Genomic DNA, 12,333 nt, shown 5'->3' with positions numbered 1-12,333 from the left:
TCAAATCATTTCAAACTGGTTTCTTGAACATGGCAATGAGTTCACTGTACTCCAATGGCCTCCACAGTCACCAGATCTCAATCCAATAGAGCACCTTTGGGATGTGGTGGAACAGGAGATTAGCATCATGGATGTGCAGCAGACAATTCTGCAGCAACTGTGTGATGCTATCATGTCAATAAGGACCAAAATATCTGAGGAATGTGTCCAACACCTTGTTGAATCTATGCCACGAACAATTAAAACAGTTTTGAAGGCAAAAGGGGGTCCAACCCGGTACTAGAAAGGTGTACCTAATAAAGTGGCCGGTGAGGGTATATATTTAGACATGTGTATGTATGTATTTTTTTTTAAAGAATTTTTTAGTGTAGTGCTTTAGTGTAGTGGTCCCCCCACCTCCCCCTCTGGATTGTTAGTTAGGGAGAGCCCCCACCCCACCCTTTTTCTGTAGCTCCCCATCCCTTCCTGTTCCCTTTATTTTTTTCTGTAGTGTAGGGTTATCCCACTCCCTCAACCATTCTTCCCCTCTCAACTACTGGACTTAGCACCCCTCTCCCAGATTCCTTTCCACACCTCCCACCGGCAAACTTCCAGCAGATGAACGTTACAGATGGTGACACACAGTATCACCATCTGTAACGATCTGGCAGCTGCCTTCATTTGAAAGCAGAGCACTGATCTCACTCTGGTTCCATATGTGGGAGAAGCCTGGAGCTCAGAAACTCTAGCTTTTGGCTGTAACTTAACAGCTGAGACTGCTTGAGCTTTCTACAGCTCAGATGTATATATGTAGTGCTGTACTCTAACCAAAGTACCGCACAATTTATATATACACGTCAGATTAGGTTAAAGGGACAGTCAACACCAGAATTTTTGTTGTTTAAAAAGATAGATAATCCCTTTATTACCCATTCCCCAGTTTTGCATAACCAACATTGTTATATTAATACACTTTTTACTGCTGTGACTATCTTGTATCTAAGCACCTTCTGACCGCCCCTAATCACATGACTTTTAGTTATTATCTATTGACTTGCAGTTTAGCCAATTAGTGCAGTGTCTAACACAACCCACGGGCATGATTACAATGTTATCTATATGCTTTACCTGAACTACTCTCCCCTGTTGTGAAAAGCAAATACAAAATCATGTGATTAGAGGCGGCCTTCAAGGGCTTAGAAATTATCATATGAGCCTTCCTAGGTTTTCTCTCAACTAGAATACCAAGAGAAGCAAAATTGTTGATAAAAGTAAATTGGAAAGTTGTTTAAAATTACATGTCCTATTTGAAAAATAAAAGTTTTTTTTGGCCTTGATTGTCCCTTTAAGAGGTTATTGCAATATTTTTTTTGATAATTTTTTATTATACAGTATTATTATGAGTGTAACTGTACTTTTAAATGTGTTTTTGATGTTTTTGTGCCACTTTTTTGTCTAGTGTAACAGTTAACCAGCCTTCTGAAGAAAACTCATTTTACTTTCCCTTATCGCTTGTATGCAACAATTAGCGTGGGATGAGAATGGACACTGGGAGGCTGAAATTTAAAGGTTTTTAAGCCATCCCCTAATAGGAACAGCGGAATTAGTGATTTATTTTGCATCATCATTTTGGAGGATCTCTCTTTTAGCAGGTGTATGTGATTATTGAAGAACATTTTACTTACTTTACTCTTTCTTTCAGGAAGATTCAAACAAATTAAAGGGACAGTAAACACCTTGAGATTTTTAAATAAAATGTTTAGTTATGCATAATAAAACAACTTTGTAATATATTTTTATGATTTAATTTGTCCCTTGTATGCAATTTTGATCTGAAAATTGAGCAATTTCTAATTTCCAGAACATAAACTTCACTCTGCTGACTTCTCAATTCTAACCCTGCTGTATATCTGTTACCCATTGGATTTAACACATAACAACTTTAAAACAATGCACTAGTTTACACTATAACCAGGGTATAGACAAATGGATATCCACAGCGCCAAAATGCAGCCACACAAGCTCCTCCCAAAAGCAAGATCTCTCAACCAGATCTCATATAGATAACCAAGAACAAAATGAATGGAAGAGTGCTAATATAGCTCCTAATATGGGAGCCAAAAAGCTAAAATAAAAGACTATTCAATTATAAAAGTGATTTGATTAAAAAAGTGAGGTATGGATGACCTTCTATATCATGATATAACAATTGAACACAGATAAAATTACACAGGATGGTACAAATATAATATAATACAGTTGGATCCTATGCGTGATCTAGGAAAAACACCTAGATCTATACATGTAACAGATCTGTACAGGGTGTGTCCTATACCTTAACAAAAATCCAGAGAGTCTCCTCAGTTGAGAGGTTATGCTAACTCCTTTTAGGACCAATCTGGATACGTGTATAAAAAGCACATAAAGATACAAAATATTACATATTACATTACATATGGAAATCCAAGCAAAATGTCCAAAGAAAGTCCCAAGAAAGAAAGTCTCAAGAAAAAATAAAGTCTCAAAGTGAAAAAAAAAGGCAAAAGAATATAGTGTCCATAAATCGTGTTGATAAAAAATATAAAAACAAAATATATAAAAAATTAAAAAAATTATTAAAAAAACAAAAATGGTGTACACCTTAAAAAAAAGGTAAAAAAATAAAAAAAAGCAGTGAAAAGAGATGCAGGAAAAAAATATATGATATATCCAATTTATCCAAACGTGGATCATAAAAAAGTGAAAATTTAAGTGATATCCGTTAAAGATGGTTATCCTTGGGGGCGGAGCCTACAGCTGTTGTGGCAGGACGTGTATGTGAAGAGCTCCTGGACACAATTAGCTTTTTTTTTTAAATTATTCGCTCAAATTTATCTACTGTTCTTGGCATCTTATGCCACTACACCTTATATGACTTGAGAGGAGTCTGAGATTATCGAACAGAAAACGGACCTACCTATGTTCTTCAGCTAACTTCACAGAAACCAGCCACGAGGTCGAGATGCCTCATTCGTAAGTCTGATTGTCTGTGTCATTAGGGCTATTGCATTTATACATACCCCCCAGGACCCTGGGTTAACAAACCAGTTCATTTGTAACTGGACTGCTCTTATTGCTAACTAAGTACCCTAGCTATGAACATTCCTACCATGGAACCTGTTAACTTGCTGAGGGAATCAAGCAGTTTGCTTCGCGATTACTGAAAGGCATTTTCAGAAACCCTAAATAAAGCATTTCAAGCCCCCTTAGAAACTTCCTCCATGAGCAACTATCTGACTGCCCCTGAGCGCAACCAATATGCTGACATTGCAGCTACATTATCGGACGAAACTCCAAAAAAAACCCTGTATGTGGAGTCTGGGGTTCTCCCAGCAGTAAAAGGAGCATTTTATGTGGAGTCTGAGGCTCTCCCAGCAGTAAAAGGAGCACCGGAGGTGGCCATCGATATAAGTAATGGAGGGCTTCATCCAGAGATTACCTCTAGCCATGTGTGTATAACGGAGGCCTTGGATGTACAAATTGTGGTGGCTGCGCACATGCCCGCTAGTGCAAAACCCTATCTGGACCTCACCTTGCTACTGGGCGAAGCCCTGAGAGAGCCAGTAATTGTGTCTCAGAAAGGAGGTGAGGGTCCTGTAGCGAACACGCTGCCCCAGCACCTTACATGGTCTCTTGAGGTGTCGGCCTCTCTAAGGCAACAAAAGCTGTCTGTGACAACTACCAGGAGACAGAAGAAAAATTGGTCAATTTCTAAGGGCGATCCGACTCTCCGGCGTCATGTTCACCTCTATCAGGTCTGCTTTCTATGGTATATGGAAACCGACATGACAAATGGAAAATCGAAACGGACACTAGATAGGTCAGTAGTGGGCTAGATTGTGGGCAGTTACTGTGCCGATCTCCGCTTACTCCGGTGGACTTGTTTTGTTCTGGACACTCTGATTCACCCTGGTTTTAGCTGGCATGACGTTGGAGTGTTGGTGCCACCTCAGCCGGTTCACAATACTCTACCCAACAGGGTGCTTTATTCCAGGGACACTGACTGCCTAGCTATGGAGATGGGCTAGCGTCATGATTGCTACTTTCTCCTGCTCAGCTACTGCACACATGTTGGACTTTAGGCTGATCAGTTCTGTGTCGCTGTTATGCTTGTTTATTGTCTTCGCAGGCTGGTAGCAAAACTAAAATATTTTAAGAACAAAACTGGTTGTTTTTTAGAGCTCATTCACCATTGCATGCAAAAGATATGTCACAGTTATTTTGATCTGTTCTCACTATTTTTTATATGTCATAACAGTATTGAGTAGTTATTATTTGAGTTACTGCACCGCTTACAGAGGTGTACGTCTTCTTCTCCCCTGCAATGTTTCTATACATAATGATACGCTAAGATCTATTTACCCGCCACATACAGTTGTCCTTTATTTATATATGCTGCTACCCAGTCTGCTCCGCATATATACCAAGTATGTGAAACTTAATAGATCGTCAATTGTTTTCCAACATGTTATTAACATGCGGATCCCCTTATTTAACATGAGGCGTGTATGTGCACACACATGTGTATGTATGTATGTATGTATGGGTGTGTGTGCGAATGGGAGTGTACGTGTATATACACATAACTTCCTTCCTCTGCACTGCCCTAGCAAGCAGACTCCACTATACCTAGGGTCCCCTGACACACTAATTATGCTATGCTAATATCTTACTCCTAAGCAGATTAATAAGAACTACATTTTTCTATTTATACCTTCTTTTGGTATCTCCCATTTTGGTGTATGGTGTTGAAGTTGGTAACTTCTATATGTTGTTTGGACCTTATGGCTTATCATACTATAAGACCTGGTGTTGGCTATATTGATCTGTTAGCACTATAAGAGATGAGACGCTATCATCCTGTAAATAATCCACCCTATAAATTATATATAGACCTGCTAATACTACCACATACCAGACCTAGCCCTGTACTTCTGCTGGTGTGGGTTGATGGTTACCTATCTATCCTAATCTATCCAGATTTATTAATGAAGACTCCATGTCTGATGCCTAAATCTGAGGTATGCCCTTAGGGAACTTACAATTGCTCATATTTGTCCTTTAAAGTTTTTCTCTTTGAATTGGGCAGATTCACGTTTCAATACCTCTCCTATAATTGTCATTACAAGTTGCTGGCAGGGTCTGGAAATGTAAAAATTAATAATATGAAGCTCTCTACAGTACTTTGGAAGGGTTAAATCCATAGGAGAGTTATTTTTACACGCTAGGCTAATAATAGTACCGATTCTTCCCAATCACAACTATATATATTTAATATTGTTCTAGGTTCTGTAACATTTGTTCAGTGTATTGTTTTTATACATATATAAAAATTGAAAAATGAGGTCAGTCATCTGGGACCCAAGAGTGATCAAAGGTAACCTCCTGTGATTTTGTTTTATACATCTGGGGCCCAAGAGTGGCCTCTTGTGTTTTTTAGGAGGTTTGTTCATCACGTGGCATACTGCTTGTATATTATTTTCTTTAAATTTATTTTCTGATGTATTCATTATCAGCTTGAAACTGTCTTATTTCATGCAAATACTGTGTTGTTTTCATTTGTCACTGTTTGACATTCATGTATGTTTTATTTTGAACCTCCAATAAAAATAATAATAATAATAAAAAAAAAGATGTTTATCCTTATTGTGATTATCCTCAAAAACCCTTAAATAGTGATGATCCTCAAATGTGTGGATTTTTGTTAAGGTATAGGACACATCTTGTACAGATCCGTTACATGTATAGATCTAGGTGTTTTTCCTAGATCACGCATAGGATCCAACTGTACCATCCTGTCTAATTGTATCTGTGTTCAATTGTTATATCATGATATAGCAGGTCATCCATACCTCACTTTTTTTAATCAAATCACTTTTATAATTAAATAGTCTTTTATTTTAGTTCAGTTTATTTTTCACTTGGTTTACCCTATAGATCCCACCTTTAGCTTTTTTGCTCCCATATTAGGAGCTATATTAGCGCTCTTCCATTCGCTTTTGTTCTTGGTTACATTATAACCAGGTCTAGCCTTGTTGTCTAAAGACTAAAGCCCAGATTGGCTCCTCCAAATAAGGCAAATGGTGGGTGGGGTTTGGCTATTGATAAATAATTGTAGTAAAAAGCAGGTTATCGTTTAAAAACAAGACTTGGCTGATATGTTATTATATTGCAACACAGCACAAGTGTCCTGTAATTACAAGGTGTTTGTTGTCCCTTTATGTGAAGGATAACACATTCATCCATTGTGGTTTTAGCATCACAGGTTTAAATATAAATGAAGCTAAAAATTTTAATGATCTGGTATTAAATTACGCTACACCAGTTCCATGTTCTCGGCAACCATATTATTTCCGCTACATGCCCAAAGAGAGCTAATATCAGAAGACTCTAAGGCATTCTACAAGCCTGTGCAGAGCTCAGGTGAACTGCATGTTACCAAGCAATCCCTTAGGTCATATACAGATGCATGTCTCTGACACCTATTTATAGTATCTTAGTTCCCAGGTAAACTTTATATTGGATGCATGTGCCATCAAACCTGTACATTATGTTATGAAAGCTCATATCTCAAATGAAATGTGTATATACTTAGAAAAGAAAGAGGTAAAGAATGAAAGGAGAGGAAACTAGGCCTGGCTGTACAACAACTCAGCAATAGTCAATTAGCTATAAGGGGTGAAAAATACACAATACCCAACAGGAAGGTATGGCACCTGAAGGTTGTGGATGTTTTTTTTAATGATTATATACCCATGTCCTGCTTTCTGTCTCTTTTACACACTGCATGCAAAATCTTATTTGATAATATTGAGGGGCATTTTCAAGGTATATATTGAAAGTACAATGGAATAAAATTTTCAAATCTACTAAGAAATCCTTAATGTCAGTACCTGAATTAGAAACACATTTTAAATTTCTTCTGAGATGGTACCTAAAACCTACCTGTTTACAATCGATCTACCCTTCTGCACCAGGAGGTTGCTGAAGGGGTTGTGGGAGAAGGGGTTCTCTTAGTCACATCTGGTGGGTATGCAAAGTAATTAATCCTTAATAGATTTAGGTAAGGAATGCTATGGAAATCCCCTTGGGCACTACAATAGATCTCAATCCATTATTTTTCCTCCTAAATAACCCCCTTTTGATATCTTGGAAAAATAGATTAACTATTTTTAAAATCATAATAATCTGTGCCAATTGTCTCATTCAACTATACTGGAAACAACATTCTGCCCCACTCTTGCAGAATGGAAGCACATTCAGGGCCAAATTATGAGTGGAGCGCTAACAGTTATGCGCACCGATAAGGGCTATATAGCTGGTGTTTGCATTCGTTTTGCAGCTCGTATTACAAGTTAAAAGTAAACTTGATCGCTTGAGAGCAATCACGATTTACGCTAGAATGATTACAACGTCCTCAGAGCTCAGAGCTCTGGTTAACTGTTTCGCAAAACAAAAAAGTGTCACATAACACATGAAAAATACATTACAAAGTACAGTTACACTCATAATAACACCATCTAATAAAAATGATTTTTAAAAAATTGCACAAAAAAAGTTATAAGGGCTCAAAGATATGAGCTTTCAGGTGTTAGAAAAAAAAAGTAGGCAAAGTGTTTTTACTTAGAGATATAAACATATACATATCTAAATATGTAAATGTATATATATATATATATATATATATATACATATTATATATATATATATATATATATATATATATATATATATATATATACATATTATTATTATTGCAGTTAAGATGAAAACATGAAAAACATATTTATAAAATATTCATTTTAATAAAGGTTTTTACTGTAAATATTTCACATTCCTATGTTCTGCACATAGCAGAATATGTTATATGTATTTTTCTATACCTATATATAATCATGTATATATATATATATATATATATATATATATATATATATATATATATAAACTGTTTATATATTGATTCAAATAAAGATACCAAGAAAATGAAGACAATTTCATTATAGGAGTAAATTAGAAAGTTTAAAAAATCTTAAAATTGTATGCTCTATCTGAATCACGAAAGAAAATGTTTGGGTTCAGTGTCCCTTTAAGTTTAGTATCACTTTAAGGAGTACATATTTAAGGAGTACATATTGGATGCCATATTGGATGACATTAGGAAGCAACATCATCAAACAAATATAAACACTACCAGCTCAATCTAATAAAGTAAAATAATAAATCAATAACATTTACAGTAATTAATTTTACACTAATAAAAAAGGGCCAAATCAATAAAACAAATATCTTCGCCCAATATATTGATAATGTCTTTGTTCAAATACTGTAAAAAAAAGACATGCATACATTTTCTAAAACCATTTTGATTGTTGCTCAACTAGTTTTTGAAGGAGAGGTACAGTAGAGGCATTTTGTGATTGTGATTACTGAAAAAACACACACCGACAATTTTGAACTACTTTCAGAAATCATTATCTGCAGAAAACAAGCAGACGATTGTGACCAAACCAATCATTTTAAAAAATACATCTGCAAGGGGTTCTTAAGCTGTTTGCTTTGAATACATCATTGTATCCAGTAATTTTGTTAGTGTTTAATATCTCTTAAAATGGGTTTTGTTTTCTGTAATTGAACGATGGATATGAACAGTTCATATATAAATCATTTATCATTTATGTTTTTACTTGAGTATAGGGTTTAAACTTGTCCTAATACTTTTCTGAGACTGATATTTAAGGGACAGTAAAGTCAAAATTAAAGTTTTATGATTCACATTGAGCATGACATTTTAAACCAAATTCTAATTTACTTACATTATCTATTTTTCTTTGTTTTTTTTTGGTATCCTTTGTTGAAATGCATACCCAGGTAGGCTCAGGAACAGCAATGCACTACTAGGAGTTAGCTGCTGAATGGTGGTTGTACTTATAGTAGTGTATTGCAGTTTTTTTCAAAAAAAGATATCACGAGAATGAATAAAATTTGATAATATAAGTAAAATGTGATTAATATAATGTTAAATGTTGTTTAAAATTGTATGTTCTATCTGAATTATGAAAGAAACAATTTGTGTTTCATGTCAAATTAAGGAAGTGCTAGCTGCTATTTAATTAAGTAACAAACAAATCAGAGGAATATATTGTATATATGCGTTACTGTATTTACTCTATTTATGTTTTCTTCTACAAATGAAGATGCACATATATAAATATCACAGAAGCAAATGCTGATATTTCTGTGAAAGCAATAATTAAGAATAAAATAAAATAAATAAATAAATATGATGCCCATAACTGTTGCAACTTGCATTCCAGTAAAGATCTGCATACAGTATGTTCAATTCACGAGTCCCAATTATGTTCCAGTCAAGTGAAAAATGCATGTCAGTTGTTTCATATTAGTTCTAATGGATTAAACTTTTCAGCTTCATATTTTGTGCACTTTATTTAATGAATTAGATGCAGAGAATTTTGATTGGCTGTGACCAACAGACCATTCACTTGTAACAAATGCTATAAACAATTCTTCAGAAGACTATACACAAAAAAGACTTCCTGAAATGCAGTTTGATTTTGTGCTTTCTATCAGGAAAGTGTATCACAGAAAATGGGTGACATTTTGTTTATGTTTAACATTACATTTTTGTCAATCTACATGCTCTTTTAGAAATGACAGGAAAAAAGTATTCTACCATTTAGGAAGCTCATATTTTCTTCCTAGGGGCATATAAGACTAAGTTGAATTCTGCCACACTTATCAGCGATGTCCCCAGATAAAACAATACCTCCTCGATAGCTGCCTACAAAAATTCAGGAACAGCAAGTTAATAAATTAAATTGAGAAAAAGTACTTTGAGAATACCCTTCTCAGTTCTCCTGTGAACCAGGTTACAATGAAATATTTTCCAATTTTATTAACAGAAATAAATCACCAAGTTTGTCCTTTTTTTCTGCGTGAGCTATCATAGTTGTGGGCATTATTTTTAGCTAGATATTATATTTCCCTTCATACTAAGATTCTGTACTTTGTGGTTCAAAAGAGGCCTTTGTGTTCAGCAGGGGAATTTATAAATATTTTGCTACCTTAAGGGGAAGATATCATATTTAACTGTTAAAAAATATGAGGTTTAGTTGTGTTTATAATTTGAGTATGACAGGTATCAATCTCCACTTAATCTCCATTAATAACCAATAATTATTTTGCTTTTTTTCTCTTAGATACTATCTTCTTTTTTTAAATTTGTGAATACTGCTTGTTATATTTCAGCTGAATTGTTTTGCTAAAAAAACTCAATAAAAATTACATTAAAAAAAAAATATGTACATATGTTTGTCAAAAAAATGTATATAGTAATTAAAGAAAGTCCTACTACATGTTCCTGAAATTAAGAAAAGAAAAGAGAGAGGTTTTACCAAAGGATGGCATAGCACCTTTCAATGCAATACTCCACATTGTAAAATTAGTTAATTCATTACATTTTTGCAAACAGACCAGCAATCATCTAGATTACAAGTGGAGCACAATCGATAAGGCCTGCAGTGTTAACACACACTAGAATAACTTTCACACAATATGAATAAACAATCAATAGTGCCACTAGCAATGTAACTGTACCTTACAGCTTGCTCGCAATTTCTATTTTGGCTATGTCCTAATAAAATCTGATTTTGATTAAATCTTACATGGGCACCAATAAGCAAATGTAAATCTTTATATAGGATTTGTATAATAATGATAGTAATGATGACAAACTTAGTAGCTAGCTCTAGGTGAAGATGAAACATAAGGATTAAACCCACCCATTAACGGGCAACTGCCTTGGACTAACAAAAGAAACCATATCCAAAACATACACTGTAAAATATTTACAGTACATACAAGGCAAAACACATTATTAAATATTACAATTGAATAAAAAAGATTTTTCATGTTTTTAACTATTTGAGTGGAAAGGGCTCCTAAGTATACACATACACATATGTATAAATGTGTATACATGTGTATATATGTTTATATGTATATATATATATAGATAGATAGATAGATAGATAGATAGATATACCCATTTACACATATGTATATATATACATACATACACATATTTAGACATTTATTTATATATACATTATAGCCCTTTCCATTCAAATACCTTGTCATATACCATACACCTTTGAACCCTTAAAACTTTTTAATTTTAATATTTATGTGAATATTTGATATCAGATAGTGTATACTGTATATAAGTGTTAAACTTTCTTTTAATGCATTTATGGTGTGCTTGGTGCAACTTTTTATTTAGCCCTAACCCTATACGCGTGGACTTCAGTCACGCTAGCCTGAAGAGCGCAAATTTAGTTTGTGCTCGTTGAGTCACGTTTACTTTCAATAATAAGGAGCGCAATTTAACACAGGCGCAATATTTCAATATACTAACATTAATGCGCCACTTGTAATTTAGTCCTGTATCTGAACTTTATCTGTACTAGGAGATTTCCACTGTTTGCAGCTTGCTTATATTGGGTGGGAACAAAATACAATGATACACTTGACACTCTGGATAATAAAAATGTGGTAAATGTTTATATAATATCACAAACCACATTGCAATAGATCTTCTAGGGCATGAAACCCTTACCCAACATGTTCAAGTTAAATTTTACTGTGACTCAAAACATTTGGAGGGCCATTCTAGTGAAAAAAATGACATGCTCTAATTTGTTAATGTATGTTATTGTATCCCTCATGACCCTGCAAGTCTATGTATTTAACCCCAGCAAAGTGGTTCATTACATAGTTACAGTACTGCTCGGAAGCTGCAGAGAATTGCTGGTCCCAAGTGGACATAGACTGTGAGTCAATCATCAGTGGCAATCGTGCATCTAAATTGTGCAGCAACTGCTGCTGATTTGGTCACTGGCAATTTTTGCTCTGGATAAGCAGTTCTCTGTGGCCCCCAAGCGGTACTTTATCCCTGTACTGCAATAAATTAGAACATGCAGTTTTTCCCTAGAATGGCCCTTTAAAGGGATATGAAACCTAAACTTTTTCTTTCATGATTCAGACAGACAATTTTTTTAAATGTACTTCTATTATCAAATTTGCTTTGTTCTTATGATTTTCTTTGTTGGTAGGTAGTGTGCACGTCTGGAGCACTACATGGCAGTACAATGTGGTGCCATTTAGTAATCTTGCAAATATAAAACAATACTGCAAAAAATGAAGCCATATAGCGCTGAGAACACGTGCACACTCCTAAGTTTATCTCCCTGATTTTCAACAAAGTATATTAAGAGAACAAAGAAAATGTTAAAA

At 34.7% G+C, this 12,333-nt stretch overlaps 1 protein-coding gene across 1 annotated transcript in view; it reads right to left on the bottom strand.

Moving 5' to 3' along the window:
* The window catches only part of KCNH8 (potassium voltage-gated channel subfamily H member 8), a 484,148-nt gene that overhangs the window by 29,061 nt on the left and 442,754 nt on the right, over nucleotides 1-12,333 (bottom strand).

This window comes from Bombina bombina, chromosome 5 (genome assembly GCF_027579735.1).
Source record: "Bombina bombina isolate aBomBom1 chromosome 5, aBomBom1.pri, whole genome shotgun sequence".
Classification (NCBI taxonomy): Eukaryota; Metazoa; Chordata; class Amphibia; order Anura; family Bombinatoridae; genus Bombina; species Bombina bombina.
Note: the sequence above shows the minus strand (reverse complement) of the source record. Positions and strands in the feature narration are given on the sequence as shown.